The sequence below is a fragment of the Somniosus microcephalus genome, chromosome 4, assembly GCF_052327205.1.
Source record: "Somniosus microcephalus isolate GS21.2 chromosome 4, FLI_Smic_1.0, whole genome shotgun sequence".
In the NCBI taxonomy this organism is placed as follows: Eukaryota; Metazoa; Chordata; class Chondrichthyes; order Squaliformes; family Somniosidae; genus Somniosus; species Somniosus microcephalus.
Genome location: NC_140990.1, coordinates 313,907,143 through 313,934,139, shown reverse-complemented (window position 1 = coordinate 313,934,139; position 26,997 = coordinate 313,907,143). Strand labels below are relative to the sequence as shown.

Below are 26,997 nucleotides of genomic sequence, written 5' to 3'. Positions count from 1 at the left end.
TGTGTAGCGACTCTGACAGTGAATGGCGTGGAGTACAGAGAGTTTAAATTCCTCGTCCTGCCACAGCTCTGCGCTCCCGTACTGCTAGGATTAGACTTCCAGTGCCATCTGGAGAGCGTCACGATGGCATATTGCGGGCCCCTGCCCCCACTTACAGTCTGCAGCCAGCAGAATTTAAACACGGCGCCGCGCAAAGTATGCAGCCTGTCCACCCTGAAGGTCAAACCCCCCCCCCGTTGTTCGCTAACCTCGCCAAAGACTGCAAGCCAATTGCTACTAAAAGCAGGTGGTACAGTGCCGGGGATAGGAGCTTTATTAAATCAGAAGTACAAAGACTCCGGAGGGAAGGGATTATCGAGGGCAGCACCAGCCCATGGCGAGCCCAAGTGGTGGTAGTAAAGACCGGCGAAAAACAGCGCCTGGTTATTGATTACAGCCAGACGATCAATCGATACACGCAATTAGACGCATACCCACTTCCCCGCATATCTGACATGGTCAACCAGATAGCACAATACCGGGTATTCTCGACGATTGATCTGAAGTCGGCATACCACCAGCTCCCCATCAGGCCTGAGGACCGCCAGTACACGGCCTTCGAGGCTGACGGTCGCCTCTACCACTTCCTCCGAGTCCCCTTTGGCGTCACCAACGGGGTCTCGGTCTTCCAAAGGGAGATGGACCGGATGGTTGACCAGAACGCACTGCAGGCCACCTTCCCCTATCTAGACAACCTCACCATCTGTGGCCATGACTGGCAGGACCACGACGCCAACCTAGAAAAATTCCTCCGTACGGCCCAACGGCTGAATCTGACATACAACAGAGAAAAATGTATGTTCCGCACCGCGCGCCTCGCTATTCTTGGCTGCGTGGTGGAAAACGGAGTCATCGGCCCCGACCCCGACCGAATGCGCCCCCTCCTGGAACTACCCCTCCCCCACTGCCTAAAAGCCCTGAAGAGATGCCTAGGGTTCTTCTCTTACTACGCCCAGTGGGTGCCCAACTATGCGGGCAAAGCCCAGCCCCTCATCAAGTCAACCTCCTTCCCCCTGACGGCAGAGGCCCGTGCGGCCTTCACCCTCATAAAAGAGGACATTGCGAAGGCCACAATGCACGCAGTGGATGAGTCCATCCCTTTCCAAGTGGAGAGCGATGCATCCGACTTCGCCCTAGCCGCAACCCTTAACCAGGCGGGGAGACCCGTGGCCTTCTTTTCACGGACCCTCCAGGGCCCCGAAATTCGACACTCCTCAGTCGAGAAGGAGGCCCAGGCGATAGTGGAGGCTGTACGGCACTGGAGACATTACCTGGCCGGTAAACGTTTCACCCTGCTCACTGACCAACGGTCAGTAGCATTTATGTTTAACAACAGACAAAGGGGGAAAATCAAAAATGATAAGATATTGCGGTGGAGGATCGAGTTATCCACCTACAACTACGATATCTTATACCGGCCCGGGAAACTTAATGAGCCCCCAGACGCCCTATCCCGTGGGACATGTGCCAACGCACAAGTCGATAGGCTATGGACCCTCCACAATGATCTCTGCCACCCGGGGGTCACCAGGTTCTTCCACTTTATTAAAGCTCGCAACCTGCCTTACTCCATCGAGGAGGTCAGGACCATGACCAGGAACTGCCAGGTCTGCGCCGAATGCAAACCGCATTTTTATAGGCCAGACAGGGCACACCGGATTAAAGCCACCCGCCCCTTCGAACGTCTCAGCGTCGATTTCAAGGGGTCCCTTCCCTCCTCTGACCGCAACACGTACTTCCTCAATATTATTGACGAGTACTCCCGTTTCCCCTTCGCCCGGACATGACCAGCGCCACAGTCATCAGGTGCCTCCCCGACCTGTTCGCCATATTTGGCTTCCCCAATTACATCCACAGCGACAGGGGCTCGTCGTTCATGAGCGACGAGCTGCGCCAGTATCTGCTCGAGAAGGGCATAGCCACGAGCAGGACTACCAGCTACAACCCCCGGGGTAACGGACAGGTAGAGAGGGAGAACGCAACGGTGTGGAAGACCACCATGCTCGCCCTAAAATCCAAGGGTCTCCCAATCTCCCGCTGGCAAGATGTCCTCCCCGATGCGCTCCACTCCATACGATCACTGCTCTGTACTGCCACAAACGCCACCCCTCACGAGAAGATGTTCGTCTTCCCCAGGAAATCCACCTCGGGGACATCACTACCGCCATGGCTGACGTCTCCGGGACCCGTCCTGCTCAGGAAACACGTGAGGAGCCATAAGACGGACCCCCTGGTCGAAAAGGTTCACCTCCTCCACGCCAACCCACAGTACGCCTACGTGGCGTATCCTGACGGGCGGGAGGACACAGTCTCAATTCGAGACCTCGCACCCTCAGGTACCACCCGAAACACCATCGATCACCATCCACTACCTCCACCCACCACCACTACCCACGACGCACCACCGGGGTGTCTACCACGAACTGACGACATGCCGGTGCCATCCCTACCCCGAGAGGACGACACGCCAGTGCTCCGTCCCATGCGAGAAGCGGCCGCGGGCAAAGAACCGCCGCAACCGGCACCACGAAGATCATTACGGCAGACAAGACCCCCGGAGAGACTTTCGTATACGAACTTTTGAAACACTTCACCCCGCCGGACTCTTTTTTAAACGAGGGGTGCATGTGGTAAACCACTGTTAACCCTGTACAAGTCCAGGCATGTCTCAGCCCCTGGCTCCACCCCTAAGCCTGGGTATAAAGGTGACTCACCACCCTTCCCCCGGGAGCTCTTAGGATGGATTCACTAGCAGAGGCATGCTCTAGTTCTTAGTCAATAAAAGCCTACTTCATTTAAGTCCATCTCGTAGTCTTCGGTATTGTTGTTAGCGCATCATCTCCCACATTACAACAGTGACTCCACTTTGAAAAGTGCTTCATTGGCTGTAAAGCACTTTGGGTCGTCCTGAGGTTGTGAAAGGCGCTATAGAAATGCAAGTCTTTTCTTTCTTTTAGGGTTGGCCACTGCAGCCAGCAACACCCAGGAGAAAAAACAAACACTTTTGTTTATTAGTTTATAAAAGTACTGGAGACAGGGTGCGGGGGGGAGGAGACTGTTTTACCAGGCGTGATGGGGCGGGTGGAGGCGGGAGTCCACGCGATGAAGCCTCCAGGAACACGTCAAACCAGAGTGAGCGACCCCTATTCACACCACGTGTTGATCCCATGGAGGGGCTCGGCTGAAGACCGGTTCCCTCGCGTCACAATTCAGGTTCTCGGAAGAAGCAACAATCCCTCCCAGTCCCATTTGCGGGCAAGTCTCCCCTCAGCCCACCTGTGCTCACCGACCTACGCTGCCTCCCGGTCCGGTAACACCTCGAATTTAAAATTCTCATCCTCACCTTCAATCCCCTCCCCATCTCTGTAACCTCCTCCAGCCCCACAACCCTCCGAGGTCTCTGCGCTCCGCCGATTCTGGCCTCTCGTGCATTCCCGACTTCCTTCGCCCCACCATTTCCACAGCGCCTTTACTGTCGTAAAATGCCCCAACACACTTCACAGGAGCGTTGGGAAAGTTAGCGGTGAGGAGGACGCAGAGGCTGCAGAGAGATCTAGACAGGTTGACTGAGTGGGCAAGAACATGGCAAATGGAATACAATGTGGGGGAAGTGTGAATTTAGCCACTTTTGGAAGGAAAAACAAAAAAGCAGATCATTTTTTGAATGGAGAGAGACTGGGAAATGTTTGCACTCAGGTGGACCTGGGTGTCCTTGTACATGAATCACAGAAAGTTAACATGCAGGTACAGCAAGCAATTAGGAAAGCAAATGGTATGTTGGCCTTTATTACAAGAGGATTTGAGTATAAGAGTAAAGAAGCCTTACTACAATTATACAGGACATTGGTGGGCCACACCTGGAGTACTGTGCACAGTTCTGGTCTCCTTACCTAAGGAAGGATATACTTGCCATAGAGGGAGTGCAATGAAGGTTCACCAGACTGTTTCCTGGGATGAGGGGATTGTCCTATGAGGAGAGATTGAGTAGACTAGGCCTATATTCCCTAGAGTTTAGAAGAATGAGAGGTGATCTCATTGAAACATGTAACATTCTTACAGGGTTTGACAGGGTTAATGCTGAGAAAATATTTCCCCTGGCTGGGGAGTCTAGGACACGGGGTCACAGTCTCAGAATAAGGGGTCGGCCATTTAGGACTGAGAGGAGGAGAAATTTCTTCACTCAGAGGGTGGTGAACCTGTGGAATTCTTTACCCCAGAGGGCTGTGGAGGCTCAGTCGTCGAGGATATTCAAGACAGAGTTTTTGAGAACTCAGGGAATCAAGGGATATGGGGATAGTGCGGGGAAGTGGAGTGGAGGTAGAAGATCAGCCACGATCTTATTGAATGGCGGAGCAGGCTCGAAGGGCCAAATGTCCTACTCCTGCTCCTAATTCTTGTGTTGTTCTGTTATCAGACAAAGATTGGCACTGAGCCACATAGGACAGGTGACCTAAAGCTTGGTCAAAAAGGTAGGTTTTAAGGAGCGTCTTATGAGGAGGAGAGAGCGCGCGGCGGAGGTGTTTAGGGAGGGAATTCCAGAGCTTGGGGCCCAGGCAGCTGAAGGCACAGCCGCCAGTGGTGGAGCGATGGAAGTGGGTGATGCACAAGAGGCCAGAATCGGAGGGCACACAACGGTCTGCGTTGAGTTAACGGGTCATGATAAAAAAAATGGCCGCACCACCCCTCAAGTTAGGACAGAGCGAGCCAGGGCCGCTACTCCTGATCCGCTATCTCATGAACCTTCCCCCACACTGAGGGCACCATGGATGACCGTCCTTTGAGAAGATTGGGCTGCCAATGTCTGGGGCCTCCACCAATGGCCAGTTGGGCAAGAACCCACAGGGTGACTAACACTCAAGCTACTGTACCGAGAAATTGCCAGACGAAAAATGTCCAAGGTCCCGGGGGTAGGCGGGAATGTGGGGTAATCAGATCAGCCACGATCTTATTGAATGGTGGAGCAGGCTCGAGGGGCCGAGTGGCCGACTCCTGCTCCTAATTTGTATGTTCGTCCATCTAGTTCGCCTTCTAACCATCACGGTAATCGCACGACACAACGATAATGGGAGATGTTAACTGATCAAAGCAATCAATCTCTATCATTGAGTCTACAACAGACCCAGACAGGAGGCGAGGAAACACCCCCAGTGGTGGCGAGCTTTGGGAACCATAGATGTGTCAGCCGTGGCTCAGTGGGCAGCACTCTCGTCTCCGAGTCAGAAGGTTGTGGGTTAGAGTCCCACTCCAGAGACCTGAGCACAAAAATCCAGGCCGACACTCCCAGTGCAATGCTGAGGGAGCACTGCACTGTAGGAGGGGCGCCTTTCGGATGAAACGTTAAACCGAGGCCCCGTCTGCCCTCTCGGGTGGATGTAAAAGATCCCACGGCCACTATTGGAAGAGGAGCAGGGGGGGGAGTTCTCCCCAGTGTCCTGGGGCCAATATTTATCCCTCAACCAACATCACTAAAAAACAGATGATCCGGTCATTATCACATTGCTGTTTGTGGGAGCTTGCTGTGCACAAATTGGTTGCCGCGTTTCCTATATTACAACAGTGACCACACTTCAAAGGTACTTCATTGTCTGTAAAGCACTTTGGGTCGTCCTGAGGTCGAGAAAGTCTTTTTTAGGTTCAAAGTCACCTGAAGACGCTGCACTCACCACACCTCACGTCTCAAATGACTCAACATACAGAATCCCCAGTGTCAAATGTCTTCGAGACAGGAGGGGAAGAAAATGACAGCTAAAAAAAAACTCATTTTTAAAAATGGGAAAAAAGTAAAATGTCAACACACCTTAAACGAACTGTGAACTAAAGTCTCATCCAAGTCGATCACCACACATTTCTTCGCACTGTCCTGAACTTTCACTTCTGGGAGGAGGTGTTTAATGGGAATCTGTGCATTTAAAAAAGACACAAGAACAGAGGGGCAGAAAAGCTGCATCAGAGGCTCACACAACACGACACCACACGGTAACAGCGGCAGGAAACCAGACCGGATTCACAAGTCTAAGGATGCGCAGACACCAGATCGGTCAACCAGTTACCTCACACCCACAACATTCCTCTCCAGTCAGGAAAAGGAGGAGTTTTCATATCCCTCCCCGGCCTCGCCCCTCCCTATCTCTCTATCCTTCTCCAGCCCCACAACCCTCCGCGATCTCTGTGCTCCTCCAATTCCGGCCTCTTGCACATCCCAATTATAATCGCTCCACCATTGGCAGCCGTACCTTCAGCTGCCTGGGCCCCAAGCTCTGGAATTCCCTCCCTAAACCTCTCCGCCTCTCTCTCCTCCTTTAAGACGCTTCTTAAAACCTGCCTCTTTGACCAAGCTTTTGGTCACCTGCCCTACTGTCTCCGTATGTGGCTCGATGTCAAATTTTGTTTGGTAATCGCTCCTGTGAAGCGCCTTGGGATGTTTTACTACATTAAAGGCGCTGTATAAATACAAGTTGTTGTTGTTGGAAGATTTCTGAATCAGATTTCTAGGCATATCCTTCTATTCCTTTCTCCCTCAAGTGTTTATCCAGCTTCCCCTTAAATGCATCTCCGCTATTCGCCTCAACCACTCCCTGTGGTAGCGAGTTCCACATTCTCACCACTCTCTGGGTAAAGAAGTTTCTCCTGAATTCCCTATTGGATTTATTAGTGACGATCTTATATTTATGGCCTCTAGTTCTGGCCTACCCCACAAGTGGAAACAACATCTCTACATCTACCCTATCAAACCCTCTCATCACTTTAAAGACCTCGATCAGGTCAGCCCCAGCCTGTTCGCTCTTTCCCGAGAGTTAGAACCCCTCAGACCTGCGAGCACCTCCCTGTGCGATGCCCTCAGTTCCCTCTGGTGACCTTCGGGTCATTCAAAAGCATTTCCGGCAAGTCTCGCCCAGGATGGCTCAATATACGAGTTTAACCCAATTTGAAGCTGGGCGACGGAGAGCAGGAAAAGCTCGAGCTCTTCCCACACCAAAAACAAAAAGTGGCCAAAAAGGAAATATTTCCAAGGTGCAATTCAAACATGTAAGAACTTAGGAGGATCAGCACGTGTAGAATTGGACCTCTTCAAAAAAAATAGAGGGTGCGGAGGGCACATCTGAAAAGGAGGAGAGAAAATTTTAACATTCCCGCTCAGCCTTCTGGTTATCGCTGCTCTCGATCAGCCCCGAGGCCCTCAGCCACTTCTACATTCCTTAAATTCCATTTGCCTTGCTATTTTGTTTACAATCAGGGAGCCGGGCCACTGATGGAGCGACACCGCCACCCACTGGCAGAGCAATGGATACTGCAGGAACACCACAACTCGCTGGAGGGGCCCCGGTCGTCCTGTCATTTTCCTCATGCTTGAAAATTGGGACAAGTCTTCGATTTGCGGCGTGAATGAAAGTGCTGCACCCGTTAACGACATGCTCCATTTTCCCGCACGTGGAACACAGGAACAGGAGGAGGCCATTCAGCCCCTCCAGCGAGTCGCTTGGACCCCCAACTCTCGGCTCCTCCACTGTTCCCAGCTTCTCGCCATTTAGAAAACACTCTGATCTATCGTCTTAGGTCCACAGTGGATGAGCTCACACTGTCCCACATTGAACTCCATCTGCTACACAACTGTCCACTAATCTATCAGCATCCCTTTGCAAATTTCTGCTCCAATGCAGAGTGGGTTCTGGTCCATACCCAATGTGTGAGCACACAGGAGTGACTGGATATCAATCTGGAGCAGGAATCGTCTTCAAGCCTTAATCATGTCACTCTGCAGGCTAAATGCTACCAGCGGAGTGGACATGAACAGGTTTATAACAGATCGTCAACTGGTGTGATGGTACAAAATGGAGGCACACTGCGTTCCTCCACTGTGTAGACATCATTATGCACCGAGAGTTCTCAACAGTCCATGTACACTCTACCCCCATCACGGACTCTACCCACCCATTTAATCTCCTCCCACAGCCCATGGACACTCTCCCCAATCACAGACTCTACCCACCCATTTAATCTCCTCCCACAGCCCATGGACACTCTCCCCTGTCGTGGACTCTACCCACCCATTTAATCTCCTCCCACAGCCCATGTACACTCTCCCCTATCATGGATTCTACCCACCCATTTAATCTCCTCCCACAGCCCATGGACACTCTACCCCCATCACAGACTCTACCCACCCATTTAATCTCCTCCCACAGCCCATGGACACTCTCCCCAATCACAGACTCTACCCACCCATTTGATCTCCTCCCACAGCCCATGGACACTCTCCCCTGTCGTGGACTCTACCCACCCATTTAATCTCCTCCCACAGCCCATGTACACTCTCCCCTATCATGGATTCTACCCACCCATTTAATCTCCTCCCACAGCCCATGGACACTCTACCCCCATCACAGACTCTACCCACCCATTTAATCTCCTCCCACAGCCCATGGACACTCTCCCCAATCACAGACTCTACCCACCCATTTGATCTCCTCCCACAGCCCATGGACACTCTCCCCTGTCGTGGACTCTACCCACCCATTTAATCTCCTCCCACAGCCCATGTACACTCTCCCCTATCATGGATTCTACCCACCCATTTAATCTCCTCCCACAGCCCATGGACACTCTACCCCCATCACAGACTCTACCCACCCATTTAATCTCCTCCCACAGCCCATGTACACTCTCCCCAATCACAGACTCTACCCACCCATTTAATCTCCTCCCACAGCCCATGTACACTCTCCCCTATCATGGATTCTACCCACCCATTTAATCTCCTCCCACAGCCCATGGACACTCTACCCCCATCACAGACTCTACCCACCCAATTAATCTCCTCCCACAGCCCATGCACACTCTCCCCTATCATGGACTCGACCCACCCATTAATCACCTCCCACAGCCCATGGACACTCTCCCCTGTCATGGACTCTACCCACCCATTTAATCTCCTCCCACAGCCCATGTACACTCTCCCCTGTCAGGGACTCTACCCACCCATTTAATCTCCTCCCACAGCCCATGTACACTCTACCCGCCCAATTAATCTCCTCCCACAATCCATGTACACTCTCCCCTATCATGGACTCTACCCACCCAATTAATCTCCTCCCACAGCCCATGTACACTCTCCCCTATCATGGACTCTACCCACCCATTTAATCTCCTCCCACATGTGCAAGTTAATGATAACACGGATTCAAGCTGTGTATGTGTCCCCCCACTCACTTCCTCCCCCCCCTCCGAAGCGCTGTGCTACATACCTCAGTAGCCATAAAGACAATCCATGGACACCCCCAATTCCTGGGACCATGGCAACTCTTCCCTACACCCTGTCCAATGCGTAAACAATCTTTTGAAAGCGGGTCGCGGTATTTAAAGAGACAGGCAATATTCTAAATCATGGCCTCCCCGAGGATGTCTATGAAGCACGAGGTAACTGGAGATGAGAATGATTCCCGGCTTAAAGGCCCTCAGCTACTCAGATAGGCTGAAGGACCTCGGTCTATTCACCTTAGAGCAGCATAGACTTAGCGGCGACCTGATAGAGGTCTAGAAAATAAGGAAAGGGCTGGATAGCGTGCCTATCGAGTCCCAAACTCGCGACCTCTTCCACCTAGAAGGACACCACCACCTCCCAAGTTCCCCTCCAAGTCACAAACCATTCTGACTTGGAAACATATCGTCGATCCTTCATCGTCGCTGGGTCAAAATCCTGGCACTCCCTCCCTAACAGCACTGTGGGAGCACTTTCAACACATGGACTGCAGCGGTTCAAGAAGGCGGCTCACCACCACCTTCTCAAGGACAACTAGGGATGGGCAACAGATGCTGGCCTTGCCAGCGACGCCCACATCCCAGGAATGAATAAAAAAAATTATTCCAGTTTGACATATTGGGGAGGACCAGTGAACACAAGTTTAAACTATGGAAGAGTGGGAATAGACTGGGTGTTGGGCGGTTCCTCTTTCCCCAGGGAGCAGTGAGTCTCTGGAATGTGTTGCGGGCTGGTGCGATGGGTGCTGACTCGCTGCCGCCCAGAGGGAGCTGGGCTGGTTCCTGACTGGGGCAGAGATCGCATCATAGAGAAGGTCAGTGTCTTCATAGAGAACACACGGTCCGTGCGATCGCCTGCACTGGTTTCCATCGCATGAGGGGGTCGGAGAGGAAATTTCCCAGCGTATTTTTCCCCCTTATTGGCCCGGGTGGGTCTCTGTTTTGTTAGCCTCTTCTGGGAGATTACAAGGCTTTTCGGGGAGGCAGGGGGGGGTAGAAGATGGGGTTAAGGGTGGGACGTGTGCGATCAGGCTGCTCCGGCCATCATGACTGTGGGGTACACTTGATGGACCAGCTGGGCTTTTCCTGCCCCTCAATTTCATATGGCAGTGAGGGTGTAGTGCCCAACTCAGAAAAGAGCGTTCGCCGTTCCCCCACCCGACCCCCCTCCCCCCTGCCTCCCACCAACACCCCTCTCTCCTAACTCGAGTCCCCCCTCCCTCTCCCCCCCCGCACCCCCTCCTTCTCCCCCCCCACCCCCTCCGCCCTCGCCCCCCCGCCCCCCTCTCCCCCCACGCCCCCCCTCTCTCCCCCCCAGCCCTCCCTCTCTCCCCCCCAGCCCTCCCCACCCCTCTCCCCCCCAGCCCTCCCCACCCCTCTCCCCCCCCAGCCCTCCCCACCCCTCTCTCCCCCCCCAGCCCTCCCCACCCCTCTCTCTCCCCCCCCAGCCCTCCCCACCCCTCTCTCTCCCCCCAGCCCTCCCCACCCCTCTCTCTCCCCCCAGCCCTCCCCACCCCTCTCTCTCCCCCCAGCCCTCCCCACCCCTCTCTCTCCCCCCAGCCCTCCCCAGCCCTCTCTCTCCCCCCAGCCCTCCCCACCCCTCTCTCTCCCCCAGCCCTCCCCACCCCTCTCTCTCCCCCCAGCCCTCCCCACCCCTCTCTCTCCCCCCAGCCCTCCCCACCCCTCTCTCTCCCCCCAGCCCTCCCCACCCCTCTCTCTCCCCCCAGCCCCTCTCTCTCCCCCAGCCCTCCCCACCCCTCTCTCTCCCCCCCAGCCCTCCCCACCCCTCTCTCTCCCCCCAGCCCTCCCCACCCCTCTCTCTCCCCCCAGCCCTCCCCACCCCTCTCTCTCCCCCCAGCCCTCCCCACCCCTCTCTCTCCCCCCAGCCCTCCCCACCCCTCTCTCTCCCCCCAGCCCTCCCACCCCTCTCTCTCCCCCAGCCCTCCCCACCCCTCTCTCTCCCCCCAGCCCTCCCCACCCCTCTCTCTCCCCCCAGCCCTCCCCACCCCTCTCTCTCCCCCCAGCCCTCCCCACCCCTCTCTCTCCCCCCAGCCCTCCCCACCCCTCTCTCTCCCCCCAGCCCTCCCCACCCCTCTCTCTCCCCCCAGCCCTCCCCACCCCTCTCTCTCCCCCCAGCCCTCCCCACCCCTCTCTCTCCCCCCACCCCTCTCTCTCCCCCAGCCCTCCCCACCCCTCTCTCTCCCCCCAGCCCTCCCCACCCCTCTCTCTCCCCCAGCCCTCCCCACCCCTCTCTCTCCCCCAGCCCTCCCCACCCCTCTCTCCCCCCAGCCCTCCCCACCCCTCTCTCTCCCCCCAGCCCTCCCCACCCCTCTCTCTCCCCCCAGCCCTCCCCACCCCTCTCTCTCCCCCCAGCCCTCCCCACCCCTCTCTCTCCCCCCAGCCCTCCCCACCCCTCTCTCTCCCCCCAGCCCTCCCCACCCCTCTCTCTCCCCCCAGCCCTCCCCACCCCTCTCTCTCCCCCCAGCCCTCCCCACCCCTCTCTCTCCCCCCAGCCCTCCCCACCCCTCTCTCCCCCCAGCCTCCCACCCCTCTCTCTCCCCCCAGCCCTCCCCACCCTCTCTCCCCCCAGCCCTCCCACCTCTCTCTCCCCCCAGCCCTCCCCACCCCTCTCTCTCCCCCCAGCCCTCCCCACCCCTCTCTCTCCCCCCAGCCCTCCCCACCCCTCTCTCTCCCCCAGCCCTCCCCACCCCTCTCTCTCCCCCCAGCCCTCCCCACCCCTCTCCCCCCAGCCCTCCCCACCCCTCTCCCCCAGCCCTCCCCACCCCTCTCCCCCCAGCCCTCCCCACCCCTCTCTCTCCCCCCAGCCCTCCCCACCCCTCTCTCTCCCCCCAGCCCTCCCCACCCCTCTCTCTCCCCCCAGCCCTCCCCACCCCTCTCTCTCCCCCCAGCCCTCCCCACCCCTCTCTCTCCCCCCAGCCCTCCCCACCCCTCTCTCCCCCAGCCCTCCCCACCCCTCTCTCTCCCCCCAGCCCTCCCCACCCCTCTCTCTCCCCCCAGCCCTCCCCACCCCTCTCTCTCCCCCCAGCCCTCCCCACCCCTCTCTCTCCCCCCCAGCCCTCCCCACCCCTCTCTCTCCCCCCCAGCCCTCCCCACCCCTCTCTCTCCCCCCAGCCCTCCCCACCCCTCTCTCTCCCCCCAGCCCTCCCCACCCCTCTCTCTCCCCCCAGCCCTCCCCACCCCTCTCTCTCCCCCCAGCCCTCCCCACCCCTCTCTCTCCCCCCAGCCCTCCCCACCCCTCTCTCCCCCCAGCCCTCCCCACCCCTCTCTCCCCCCAGCCCTCCCCACCCCTCTCTCTCCCCCCAGCCTCCCCACCCCTCTCTCTCCCCCCAGCCCTCCCCACCCCTCTCTCTCCCCCCAGCCCTCCCCACCCCTCTCTCTCCCCCCAGCCCTCCCCACCCCTCTCTCTCCCCCCAGCCCTCCCCACCCCTCTCTCTCCCCTCAGCCCTCCCCACCCCTCTCTCTCCCCAGCCCTCCCCACCCCTCTCTCTCCCCGCCCTCCCCACCCCTCTCTCCCCCCTCCCCCTCTCCCCCCTCCCCCTCCCCTCCCCACCCCCTCTCCCCCCTCCTTCTCCCCCCACCCCCCCCTCTCCGCCCCTCTCTCCCCCACCCGCCCTCTCACTCCCCCGCCCCCCCTCTCACTCCCCCGCCCCCTCCCTCTCTCTCACTCCCCCGCCCCCTCCCTCCCTCTCGCTCGCACTCCCCCGCCCCCTCCCTCCCTCTCGCACTCCCCCGCCCCCTCCCTCCCTCTCGCACTCCCCCGCCCCCTCCCTCCCTCTCACTCCCCCGCCCCCTCCCTCCCTCACTCCCCCGCCCCCTCTCACTCCCCCGCCCTCACTCCCCGCCCCTCCCTCTCACTCCCCCCCTCTCACTCCCCCGCCCCCCCTCTCGCACTCCCCCGCCCCCCCTCTCGCACTCCCCCGCCCCCTCCTTCTCACTCCCCCTCCCTCACTCCCCCGCCCCTCCCTCTCTCCCCCGCCCCCTCCCTCTCTCTCCCCCGTCCCCTCCCTCTCCCTCTCTCCCCCTCCCTCTCTCTCCCCGTCCCCTCCCTCTCCCTCTCTCCCCCGCCCCCTCCCTCTCTCTCCCCCGCCCCCTCCCTCTCTCTCTCCCCCGCCCCCTCCCTCCCCCGCCCCCTCCCTCTCTCTCCCCCGCCCCCTCCCCCTCTCTCTCCCCCCGCCCCCTCCCTCTCTCTCTCTCCCCCGCCCCCTCCCTCCCCCGCCCCCTCCCTCACTCCCCCGCCCCCTCCCTCCCTCTCACTCCCCCGCCCCCTCCCTCCCTCTCACTCCCCCGCCCCCTCCCTCCCTCTCACTCCCCGCCCCTCCCTCTCCTCCCCTCCCCTCCCCTCCCTCTCCCCCTCCCCCTCCCTCCTCCCCCGCCCCCTCACTCCCCCGCCCCCTCCCTCCCCCGCACTCCCCCGCCCCCCTCCCTCTCACTCCCCCGCCCCCTCCCTCTCACTCCCCCGCCCCCTCCCTCTCACTCCCCCGCCCCCCTCTCCCTCCCCCTCCCTCTCTCTCACTCCCCTGCCCCCTCCCTCTCTTCCAATTCACAATTCACAATTCAAATCGCTTTATTGGCATGATAAGTTACATCTTATGTTGCCAAAGCATCAAAATACATTTATGGTTTAGCACAAACGCAGTTCTATTCATACAGTGTATAAACAGGTATATCCCTGAGTGTATAAATATACATTTGCATTGTTTATATATATTCTTTTCTTAGTTTACTGGTTGTCCCTCTGTTCATGGCAAGCTGTAACATAGTGTGCCGCCAGTGTTATACAGCTTCTCTCCTCTCCCAGTAGGAATGGGAGTTTTTGGTTGTCATTCAGATTTCTGAAATCAGGGCATATTTGTGAGAATTTTTGGTAGAAATTCTCCCTGATGCCCTGATATTTTCCACAAGCTGTGAGGAAGTGCATCTCTGTCTCCACCACTCCCTGACTGCAGTGAGAGCATATCCTGTCCTCTCTTGGCAGCCTGGTCTGCCTGTGTCTGCCTTTTTCGATCGCTAGGCTATGTTCGCTAAGTCTGTACCTTGTCAAGGTTCTTCTCAGTTTGTTATCCTTTACCATGGTCAGGTAATCAGCTATGTTGTATTGTCTGTTTAGGGCCAAGTAGCAATTGAGTTTGCTTTGGGTTTTTGTTGTTTCTGCCCAATATGTCAGATATTTTTCCTTTTGCTTAGCGACGATTGTGTTGGGTCGAATTCTTTGTGTTACCCTGTCACTGTCCTGGGGCTGGTTATTGTTAGTATTGTTAGTAGTTACTTCACTGAGTCCCAGGACTAGTTGACTGAGGGTATTCTTCTTTATGGTCAGCTCTTGGCATTTCAGGGCGTCGTAGTGATAGCATTGGGGATTGCTCATTTGTAGGTGATTCCAAAATTTGGTGGCTCTTTTTTGGATAGTGATTATTAATGGATATTGGCCTAGTTCCGCCCTGCATGCATTGTTTACTGTTTTCCTTTGAGTCCGGAGGATACTTTTACAGAATTCTGCATGTAGGATCTCAATTGGGTGTTTGTCCCATTTTGCAAATTCTTGTTGAGTTAGCGATCCCCATACCTCACTGCCATAGAGTGCAATTGGTTCAATTACTGATTTGAAAATTTTGAGCCAAATGCTAATTGGGATTTCTATTTGGATTGATTTTTTGATGGCATAGAAAGCCCTTCTTGCTTTCTCTTTCAGTTCATTCACAGCCAGTTTGAAGTTTCCTGTAGAACTGATTTTTAAGCCCAAGTATGTGTAGTTAGTGGTTTGTTCAATTTTGGTTGTTCCTACTGTGAAATTTATTTTGGGTCCCTGATGTTTGGATCTTTGCTGGAACACAAGGACTTTGGTTTTTTGGGGATTTATTGTCAGGGCCCAAGTCTGGCAGTACGACTCCAGCAGGTCCAGGTTTTGCTGTAGCCCCTCTTTAGTAGGTGACAGCAGAACCAGGTCGTCTGCATAGAGGAGGAATTTAACCTTGGATTCATATAGGGTGAGGCCGGGTGCTGTAGATTGTTCAAGTAGTTTTGCCAATCCATTTATGTAAATATTAAAGAGTGTCGGTGAGATTGGCGAGCCCTGCGTCACCCCCCGCCCCTGTGGGAAGTATTTTGTTTGTTTGTCTCCAATTTTAACTGCACATTTGTTGTTTGTATACATTGATTTAATTACATCATATGTTTTCCCTCCTACCCCACTTTCGATAAGTTTCAGGAATAAACCGTCATGCCAGATGGAGTCGAAAGCCTTCTGGAAATCTACAAAGCATGCGTAGATTTTGCTTTTGTTATGGTGAACGTGTTTGTCAATTAGGGTCTGTAGGGTGAAGATATGATCGGATGTTCTATAGTTTGGCAGGAATCCAATTTGGCTTTTACTCAAGACATTGTGCTCCTCAAGGAAGTTTATAAGTCTTTTGTTTATGATGCTACAGAATACCTTCCCCAGGTTACTGTTTACACAGATGCCTCGATAGTTGTTTGGGTCGATTTTGTCCCCACTTTTGTATATGGGCGTTATGAGTCCTTTGTTCCAGATATCAGGGAAATAACCGACACTCAGAACCAAGTTGAAGAGTTTTAGGATAGCCAGTTTCATTTTGTTGTCTGTGTGTTTAATCATCTCGTTTAGTATGCCGTCTGTCCCGCAGGCTTTTCCTGGTCGCAGGTCCTTGAGTTTTTCAAGAAGTTCTTTTTCTGTTATTATGGCGTCCAGCGGGTTTTGGTTATCTTTTATGGCCATTTCTAGCTTTTCCAGTTTTTTGCATATTTGGTGTTGCTCTGGTCTTAGTGTGTTTTCTGGTATAATTTTTCAAAGTGGTTTACCCATGTGTTCCCCCGCCCCCTCCCTCTCTTTCCCCCCCCCCCCGGTGAATTCAGCCATCGCTAACCCCGCTCCGAACCTGTGCTGTAAAGCGGGGGGACAGTTGCCCCCTGCTCCCTCCCTGGTGGTGGCCGCCGTGCCTCCTACCTTGGTTTTGCTGCTTTTCCCGTCGGCCAGCAGCGAAGTGTTGTTGTTGCCGCCCGAGATCCGCTCGGCCTCGTCATCCTCGCTGGAGAAGCAGCAGAAAATGGCATGGATGATGCGCCGCCGGCGCGACTTCTTGCCGGACACGGGCAGGCGGTCTGAAACCGAGAGAGGTGGCCCGAGGGAGTTAGAGACAAGAGGAGGAGCCACACAGCCCACCCCGCCAGCTCGCCCAGGATGCACTGCAGCGAACAGTGCGGCGCCCCCGCCGGTGAACGACGGCAACGCGACCAAAGCCCGCATCTCGCGCACAACACCCCGCAAATCAGCTAAACGTCGCCCCCCACCGCTGATCTGCGCTACTGAAGCAGCATTACTCTGAGGAGCGCGGGAGCCACAACACTCAGCCATTCCCTCTGTGGCATACAGCGTCAGCCGTGGGCTCAGGGGGCAGCACTCTCTCCTCCCGAGGGTTCACGTCCCGCTCCAGAAACTTACGCACAAAATCCAGGCCGACACTCCCGGTGCAGTGCTGAGGGAGTGCTGCACTGCTGGAGGTGCCGTTAAACCCAGGCCCCGTCTGTTCTCTCAGGGGGACGTAAAAGATCCCATGGCCCTATTTTGAAGAAGAGCAGGGGAGTCCTGGTCAATATTTATCCCTCAACCAACATCACTAAAACAGATGCTCTGGTCATTATCACATTGCTGTTTGTGGGAGCTTGCTGTGCGCAAATTGGCTGCTGCGTTTCCTACATTACAACAGTGACTCCACTTCAAATAGTACTTCATTGACTGTAAAGCACTTCGGGATGTCCTGAGGTGGTGAAAGGCGTTGTATACATGCAAGCTCATTCACTCTCTCTTGAATTATGGTAATAGGATGGAGGCGGCGGTGAGGAAACATCGTGAGTCAGTGCGTGGTGTGCCTGGGCGATCAAGGCTCCTGCGTTTTGGACAACACACTCGCATCCCAACGGTACAGCTAAACCCCTCCTCGTTCCCCCTTACTCTGCTCCTCCTGCCCTTCCTGGGGCCTCGGGCACTGATCCTGCATCCTCAGTAATGAGGGAGCCCGTGCCCGAGAGGAGCACTGCTCATGGGCACGGAGAGATGCATACACCAGATAGTCCCGTCAGCGCCAGTGAAACCACACTGCACCCATCCAGAAATTTCAACTCATCCAACACTCGACTGCCCCGTGTCCTAACTCGCACCAAGTCCCGTTTGCCCATCACCCCTGTGCTCACTGCCCCGTGTCCTAACTCGCATCGAGTCCCATTCACCCATCACCCCTGTGCTCACTGCCCCATGTCCTAACTCGCACCAAGTCCCGTTCACCCATCACCCGCTGTGCTCACTGCCCCGTGTCCTAACTCGCACCCAGTCCCGTTCACCCATCACCCCCTGTGCTCACTGCCCCGTGTCCTAACTCGCACCAAGTCCCGTTCACCCATCACCCCCTGTGCTCGCTGACCAACATTGGCTCCCGTTCCAGCAACGCCTCAATTTAAAAATTCTCATCCTTGTTTTCAAATCCCTAAATGGCCTCGCCCCCCCTCCCTATCTCTGTAACCTCCTCCAGCCCCACAACCCTCCGAGATCTCTGCGCTCCTCCCATTCTGGCTTCCAGACCAATTTTAATCGCTCCACCATTGGCGGTCGTGCCTTCAGCTGCCAAGGCCCTAAACTCTAGAATTCCCTCCCTAAACCTCTCCGCCTCTCTCTCCTCCTTTAAAACCCAAGCTTTTGGTCACCTGTCCAAATATCTCCTTCTGTGGCTCGGTGTCAAAATGCTGTTTGATTTACGCTCCCGTGAGGCGCCTCGGGGACGCTTCACTACTTTAAAAGGTGATATACGAGTTGCTGTTGCCCACTCCAGCGAGGAATCGGGGGTACTGAAGCCGTGTTCAATGCCTCTCGTTGCCACTCATGAGATCAGCTACCTGGGCACAGGCCACGGCAGGAGGTTTCCAAGTGCAGGTGTGTAGTGAGAGCTCGGCCCCAGTGGTTTGCACGTTGCTGTGCCAGGGCGGGAGGCCCGAGGGAACCCCCCCCCCCTCCTCCTTACAGAGGCAACAGGAAGCGGCAAGGATGCAGGAAGCCCTGGGCCAGGCTGAGTGAGGGAAGAGGCCGAGAACCGTTGACAGGCGCGGAAACAGTGGAGGCAACGGTTTCCTGTTCGGGGGAGAAGGATCGGCACCGTTCGCCTGCCACTGCCAGGCTGAAGATCATCTCCCCTCACCCACTCCCCCGCCACCCACCTCCCTACCCTGCAACCCCTCCCTACCCTGCAACCCCTCCAAGCCCAATATATCCTTCTGGAGGTGCGGTACCCAGAAGTGAACACAGTCACTCCAGATCTTTCTTATAAACTGTAACATAATTCCACCCCCCTCGAGATAAAGGCCAACATTCCATTATGCTTTTTAATTATTTTTAGTACCTGTCCACCTGCTCTCTGTGATTTCTCCATTAGACCCTAAATCTATCTGCTCCTCCACAGTTCCGAGCTGCTCACCATTTAGAAAATACTCTGATCGATCTTCTTGATTTTCCTCCTGAGGGATGGGATGAAGGTGGGTGGGTGGGGTTGAGGGATATGGGGAGAGGGTGGGGTTGAGGGATATGGGGAGAGGGTGGGGTTGAGGGATATGGGGAGAAGGTGGGGTTGAGGGATATGGGGAGAAGGTGGGGTTGAGGGATATGGGGAGAAGGTGGGGTTGAGGGATATGGGGAGAAGGTGGGGTTGAGGGATATGGGGAGAAGGTGGGGTTGAGGGATATGGGGAGAAGGTGGGGTTGAGGGATATGGGGAGAAGGTGGGGTTGAGGGATATGGGGAGAAGGTGGGGTTGAGGGATATGGGGAGAAGGTGGGTAGCATGATCCTATAAACAGCAGTGAGTGGAATGACTTGTTCCTGTCTTTTGGCAGGGTTGGCTGGGTGAGGAATGTTAGCGGGACAGCGCCCGGCTGGTCTTCAATTCGTTTCATGGGACTTGTATCATCCAGGGAATGTGGGGGCCTAAATTTAACATCTCGTGTTAAGAACAACAGCACCTCTGACAATGCAGCACACCTTCAGTGTATCACATGAAGTGTTGGTCTAGATAATGTCTATTAAGTCAGCACGGTGGCATAGTGGTTAGCACTGTTGCCTCACAGCGCCAGGGACCCGGGTTCGAATCCGGCCTCGGGTGACTGTCTGTGTGGAGTTTGCACATTCTCCCCGTGTTTGCGTGGGTTTCCTCCGGGTGCTCCGGTTTCCTCCCACAGTCCAAAGATGTGCGGGTTAGATTGATTGGCTATGATAAATTGACCCTTAGTGTTAGGGGGATTAAATACGTGGGGTTACGGGGATAGGATGGGATATGTAGGGGTTACGGGGATCGGGTGGGATATGTGTCGGTGCAGGCTCGATGGGCCGAAATGGCCTCTATCTGCACTGTGGGGTTTCTGTGTGACTCTGTGTGAAGTCCTGCCATGGGGTTTGAACCCTCAGCCTTTGCACTCAAGGAGAGAGTGCAGCCAATCTAGACATGCTAAGCAAGGCTTGCATCTATTAGCGGGTAGCCAGAGAGTGACAGATGATGGGCTTGAGAAGACAATTCATACAGCACAGGAGGCTGCCATTCGGCCCATCGTGCCTGTGCCGGCTCTTTGGAAGAGCGCTCCAATTAGTCCCACTCCCCCTGCTCTTTCCCCAGAGCCCTGCACATTTTTCCTTTTCAAGTATTTATCCAATTCCCTTTTGAAAGTTACTATTGAATCTGCTTCCACCGCCCTTTCAGGCAGCGCGTTCCAGATCACAACAACTGGCTGTGTTAAAAAAAAAATTCTCATCTCCCTCTGGCTCTTCTGCCGATTGCCTTCAATCTGTGTCCTCTGGTTACCGACCCTCCTGCCACTGGAAACAGTTTCTCCTTATTTACTCTATCAAAGCTCTTCATGATTTTGAACACCTCTATTAAATCTCCCCTTAACCAACCATCGCTGCTCTGAGGTGAACAACCCCAGCTTCTCCAGCCTCTCTCTCTGACTGAAGTTCCTCATCCCTGGGACCATTCTGGTAAATCTCCTCTGCGCCCTCTCCAAGGCCTTGACACCCTTCCGAAAGTCTGGGGCCCAGGATTGAACACAACACTGTGGGGAGGCCTGGGAGTGGCGAGGTGAGGCCTAACCAGTGATTTAACATAACATAGAAACATAGAAGATAGGAGCAGGAGTAGGCCATTCGGCCCTTCGAGCCTGCTCCGCCATTCAATGAGATCATGGCTGATCATCCAAATTCAGTACCCTGTCCCTGCCTTCTCCCCATATCCCTTCAGCCTTAAGAAATATATCCAACTCCTTCTTGAATATATTTAATGAACTGGCCTCCACCGCCCTCTGTGGCAGAGAATTCCACAGGTTCGCCACTCTCTGGGTGAAGAAATTCCTCCTCATCTCAGTCCTAAATGGCTTACCCCTTATCCTTAGACTATGACCCCTGGTTCTGGACTCCCCGGCCATCAGAAACATCCTTCCTACATCTAGTCTGTCCAGGCCTGACAGAATTTTATAGGTTTTGATGAGATCCCCTCTCAATCTTCTAAACTTCAGTGAGTATAAGCCCAATCGACACAATCTCTCCTCATACGTCATTCCTGCCATCCCAGGTATCAGCCTGGTGAATCTTCGCTGCACTCCTTCCATGGCAAGAACGTCCTTCCTCAGATAAGGCGACCAAAACTGCACACAGTACTCAAGGTGCGGTCTCACCAAGGCCCTGTACAACTGTAGCAAGACATCCTTGTTCCTGTACTCGAACCCTCTTGCTACGAAGGCCAACATACTATTTGCCTTCTTAACCGCCTGCTGCACCTGCATGCTTACCTTCAGCGACTGGTGCACAAGAACACCCAGGTGTCTCTGCACTTCCCCTTCTCCCAATCTATTGCCATTCAAATAATAATCTGCCTTCCTGTTTTTGCCACCGAAGTGGATAACCTCACATTTATCCACATTATAGTGCATTTGCCATGTTTCTGCCCAATCACCCAACCTGTCCAAATTGTACTGGAGTTTCACGACATCCTCCTCACAGCATACCCTCCCACCCAGCTTTGTGTCGTCTGCAAATTTGGAGATATTACAACCAATTCCCTCGTCCAGATCATTAATATATATTGTGAACAGCTGGGGTCCTAGGACCGATCCTTGCGGTACCCCACTAGTCACTGCCTGCCACTCGGAAAACGACCCGTTTATTCCAACTCTTTGCTTTCTGTCCGCCAACCAGTTCTCTATCCAAGTCAATACCTTGCCCCCAATCCCATGTGCCTTAATTTTGCACGCTAATCTCTTATGCGGGACCTTATCGAAAGCCTTCTGGAAGTCCAAATACACCACATCCACTGGTTCTCCCTTATCTATTTTACCAGTTACATCCTCAAAAAATTCCAGTAGATTAGTCAAGCATGATTTACCTTTTGTAAATCCATGTTGACTTTGTCCGATCCTGTCACTGCTTTCCAAGTGCTCTGCTATTACATCTTTTATAATGGACTCTAGCATTTTCCCCACTACCGATGTCAGGCTTACCGGTCTATAATTCCCCGCTTTTTCTCTACCACCTTTTTTGAATAGTGGGATAACATTAGCTACCTTCCAATCCATGGGCACTGTTCTAGTGTTCTGGAAGATGACCAGCAATGCATCTATTATTTCTAGGGCCACTTCATTAAGTACCCTGGGATGTAGATTATCAGGCCCTGGGGATTTATCGGCCTTCAATCCCATCAATTTTCCTAACACCATTTCCCTACAAATACTGATTTCTTTCAGTTCCACCCTTTCATCAGACCCTATGTTCCCCGGCATCTCTGGGAGGTTATTTGTGTCCTCCTTTGTGAAGACAGAACCAAAATATGTATTTAGTTGGTCTGCCATTTCTTTGTTCCCCATTATAAATTCCCCTGATTCTGACTGCAAGGGACCTACGCTTGACTTCACCAATCTTTTTCTCTTCACATATCTATAAAAGCTTTTACAGTTAGTTTTTATGTTCCCTGCTAGCTTACTCTCATATTCTATTTTCCCTTTCTTAATTAATCCCTTTGTCCTCCTTTGTTGAACCCTAAACTGCTCCCAATCCTCAGGATTATTGCTTTTTCTGGCCAATTTATATGTCCTCTCCTTGGATCTTATGCTATCCCTAATTTCCCTTTAGCCACAGTTGAGTCACCCTTTTTGTTTTATTTTTATGCCAAACTGGGATAAACAAATTCTGTAGTTCATCCATGCGGTCTTTGAATGTTTGCCATTGCCTATCCACCGTCAACCCTTTGAGTGCCATTCCCCAATCAATCCTACCCAACTCGCTCCTCAGACCATCGTAGTTTCCTTTATTTAAATTCAGGACCCTAGTCTCTGAGTCAACTACTTCATTCCCCATCTTAATGAAGAATTCGATCATATTATGATCGCTCCGACCAAAGGGGCCTCGTACAACAAGATTGCTAATTAATCCTTTCTCGTTACATAATACCCAGTCTAAGATGGCCTGATCTCTGGTTGGTTCCTCGACGTATTGGTCCAGGAATTCCTCCTCCACAGTATTGTTACTAATTTGGTTGGCCCAATCTATATGTAGATTAAAGTCACCCATGATGACTGCTGTGCCCTTATTGCACGCTTCTTTAATTTCCCTTTTAATGCCATCCCCAACCTCCGCCTTACTGTTTGGAGGTCTATATACCACTCCCACTAATGTTTTTTTCCCCTTAGTGTTTCTCAATTCTACCCATACAGATTCCACATCATCAGAGCTAATATCCTTCATTGCAATTGTGTTAATCCCTTCTTTAACCAGTAATGCTACCCCACCTCCCTTTCCTTTTTGCCTATCTTTCCTGAATATCTAATACCCCTGGATGTTGAGTTCCCAGTCTTGGCCATCCTTGAGCCACGTTTCCGTAATCCCAACCAAATCATATTCGTTTACCTCTATTTGCGCAGCCAATTCATCCACCTTATTACAAATGCTCCTCGCATTAAGACACAAAGCCTTCAGGCTTGTTTTTTTAACGCTCTTAGAATTATTATTTACTGTGGCCACGTTTGATTTAAACCGTTGATTTCTCTGACTGCCACTTTTGTTTTTCTCCTTCCTATCTTTTGCTTTTATCCTTGTTTCCCTTTCCTCTGTCTCCCTGCTCAGGTTCCCAACCCCCTGCCATTTTAGTTTAAACCCTCCCCCACAGCACTAGCAAACACTCCCCCTAGGACATCGGTTCCAGCCCTGCCCAGGTGCAAACCGTCTGTTTTGTACTGGTCCCACCTCCCCCAGAACCGGTTCCAATGTCCCAGGAACTTGAATCCCTCCCCCTGGCACCATTCCTCTAGCCACGTATTCATCTGAAGTATCCTTCTATTTCTACTCTGACTAGCACGTGGCACTGGTAGCAATCCTGAGATTACTACCTTTGAGGTCCTGTTTTTTAATTTACCTCCTAACTCCCTATATTCTGCTTTTAGGACCTCATCCCACTTTTTACCTATATCATTGGTGCCTATATGCACCACGACAACTGGCTGTTCACCCTCCCCTTCCAGGATGTTCTGCAGCCGCTCGGAGACATTCTTGACCCTTGCACCAGGGAGGCAACACACCATCCTGGAGTCTCGTTTGCGGCCGCAGAAACGCCTATCTATTCCCCTTACAATAGAACCCCCTATTACTATAGCTCTACCCCTCTTTTTCCTCCCATTCTGTGCAGCAGAGCCACCCCTGGTGCCAGGAAGTTGGCTGCTGCTGCCTTCCTCTGATAAGCCATCCCCCCCAACAGTACTCAAAGTGGTGTATCTGTTGGAGAGGGGGGGATGGCCACAGGGGACTCCTGCACTACCTGCCTGCACCTAGTACTCTGCCTGTTGGTCACCCATTCCCTTTCTTCCTGTCCAACCTCTACCTGCGGTGTGTCCAACTCCGTAAACGTGCTATTCACGATGCCCTCAGCATCGCGAACGCTCCAGTATGCATCCAATCGCAGCTCCAGTGCCACAATGCAGTCTGTCAGTAGCTGCAGCTGGATGCACTTCCTGCACATGCAGTTGTCAGGGACACAGGAAGTGTCCCTGAGTTCCCACATATCGCAGGAGGAGCATATCACGTGGCCGTGATATTAACTTCCTTAATTTTATAATTTATACTCCTATTTATAAAGCCCAGGAACCCAATATGCTTCTTAAACAAACAGGCTTCTCATCTTGTCCTACACATTCAAAGATTTGTGTACATACACCTCCAGCTCTCTGTTCCCTTTAAAATTGTACCTTTTAATTTATACCAAACCGGCCACAATGACCCATCAGATAAAGGTCCCACCCAGTGTGATACCAGCCTGTATAAGCCAGAAGGTCCAAGGTTCGCATTGGGATCTGTGCAAAGTTCACTGAACCTCAGGCTGGGCCAGCAGTTGCGTTGCTGGCTGGGGTGGAATAATCAGTCGGGCTCCCCCCGCCACTCCCAATCACAGTCCCTGCAATGAGGACAACTGCTGTGGACAGGGTTGGGCGTGCGGTGCGCCGGGCACCCCCCCCCCCACCCCCCCCGTGATCAAACAGCCTCGGCATACATGCTTAGAGCTTGCTAGCGAGGAATGTCGACCGTGGAGTGGTGGGGGGTGAGGAAACGGGTGGGATTGCTGCTCGCTCCCGCAGGAGCAAGAGACGAGGTGTCTTTGGGAGAGGAGGAAAGTAAATGGGCGAGGGGGAGGGGAGGAAATAAGGAGGAAGAACTTGCATTTCCAGAGCACCTTTTCACAATAAAGTAATGATCAGATCATCTGTTTTAGTGATGTTGATTGAGGGGTAAATATTGGCCAGGACACCGGGGAGAACTCCCCCTGCTCTTCTTTGAAATAGTGCCGTGGAATCTTTTACATCCACCTGAGAGAGGGCAGATGGGGCCTCGGTTTAATGTCTCATCCGAAAGACGGCACCTCCGCTCCTAATGTCTCCTCCTTTGGCTCAGTGTCTATTTGTGTCGAAAGCGCCTTGGGACGCTTTGGGAAATACAAGTTGCTGTTGTTACAATTGGCCTCCGTATCTGGAAGTGTGCAGATATGAAGTGGACAACTGCCAATTACATTGTAGCATCAAACACAAAGGAACTGGGGAACTGGGGTGGTTGGGGGTGTGGTGGGCGGAGATGAGGAGAATTTTTTTTTAACGCAGTGTGTTGTCACAATTTGGTACGAACTGCCTGAAAAGGTGGTGGAAGCAGATTCAATAGTAACTTTCAAAAGTTCTTTCTACACTGTCCGATCAAACACTCCCAGGACAGGTACAGCACGGGTTAGATACAGAGTAAAGTTCCCTCTACACTGTCCCATCAAACACTCCCAGGCCAGGTACAACACGGGTTAGATACAGAGTAAAGCTCCCTCTACACTGTCCCATCAAACACTCCCCGGGCAGGTACAGCACGGGTTAGATACATAGAAGATAAGAGCAGGAGTAGGCCATTCAGCCCCTCGAGCCTGCTCCGCCATTCAATGAGATCATGGCTGATCATCCAAATTCAGTACCCTGTCCCTGCCTTCTCCCCATATCCCTTGATCCCTTTAGCCTTAAGAAATATATCTAACTCCTTCTTGAATATATTTAATGACTTGGCCTCAACTGCCTCCTGTGGTAGAGAATTCCACAGGTTCACCACTCTCTGGGTGAAGAAATTCCTCCTCATCTCAGTCCTAAATGGCTTACCCCTTATCCTTAGACTATGACCCCTGGTTCTGGACTCCCCCGCCATCAGGAACATCCTTCCTGCATCTAGTCTGTCTAGTCCTGTTAGAATTTTATAAGTTTCAATGAGATCCCCTCTCATTCTTCTAAACTCCAGCAAGTATAAGTCCAATCGATCCAATCTCTCTTCATACGTCATTCCTGCCATCCCAGGTATCAGTCTAGTGAATCTTCGCTGCACTCCTTCCATGGCAAGAACATCCTTCCTCAGATAAGGCGACCAAAACTGCACACAATACTCAAGGTGTGGTCTCACCAAGGCCCTGTACAACTGCAGCAAGATATCCTTGCTCCTGTACTCGAATCCTCTCGCTATGAAGGCCAACATACCATTTGCCTTCTTAACCGTCTGCTGCACCTGCATGCTTACCTTCAGCGACTGGTGCACAAGGACACCCAGGTCACATTGCACTTCCCCTTCTCCCAATCTATTGCCGTTCAGATAATAATCTGCCTTCCTGTTTTTGCCACCGAAGTGGATAACCTCGCATTTATCCACATTATACTGCATCTGCCATGCATCTGCCTAATCACCCAACCTGTCCAAATCATACTGGAGTTTCTCGGCATCCTCCTCACAGCACACATGCCCACCCAGCTTTGTGTCATCTGCAAACTTGGAGATATTACATCTAGTTCCCTCGTCTAGATCATTAATATATATTGTGAACAGCTGGGGTCCTAGGACCGATCCCTGCAGTACCCCACTAGTCACTGCCTGCCACTCAGAAAAAGACCCGTTTATTCCAACTCTTTGCTTCCTGTCTGCCAACCAGTTCTCTATCCAAGTCAGTACCTTGCCCCCAATCCCATGTGCTTTAACTTTACATGCTAATCTCTTATGCGGGACCTTATCGAAAGCCTTCTGAAAGTCCAAATACACCACATCCACTGGTTCTCCCTTATCTATTCTACCAGTTACATCCTCAAAAACCTCC

General features: G+C 53.5%; 1 pseudogene across 1 annotated transcript in view; it reads right to left on the bottom strand.

Moving 5' to 3' along the window:
* The window catches only part of LOC147120612 (carboxy-terminal domain RNA polymerase II polypeptide A small phosphatase 1-like), a 43,772-nt pseudogene that overhangs the window by 8,203 nt on the left and 8,572 nt on the right, over positions 1 to 26,997 (bottom strand). The window contains exons 2-3 of the transcript XR_015078213.1: positions 16,277 to 16,431; positions 5,837 to 5,938 (exon numbers count right to left, since the gene is read on the bottom strand). The product of XR_015078213.1 is annotated as a carboxy-terminal domain RNA polymerase II polypeptide A small phosphatase 1-like (transcript). The remainder of the gene's footprint in view (positions 1 to 5,836; positions 5,939 to 16,276; positions 16,432 to 26,997) is intronic.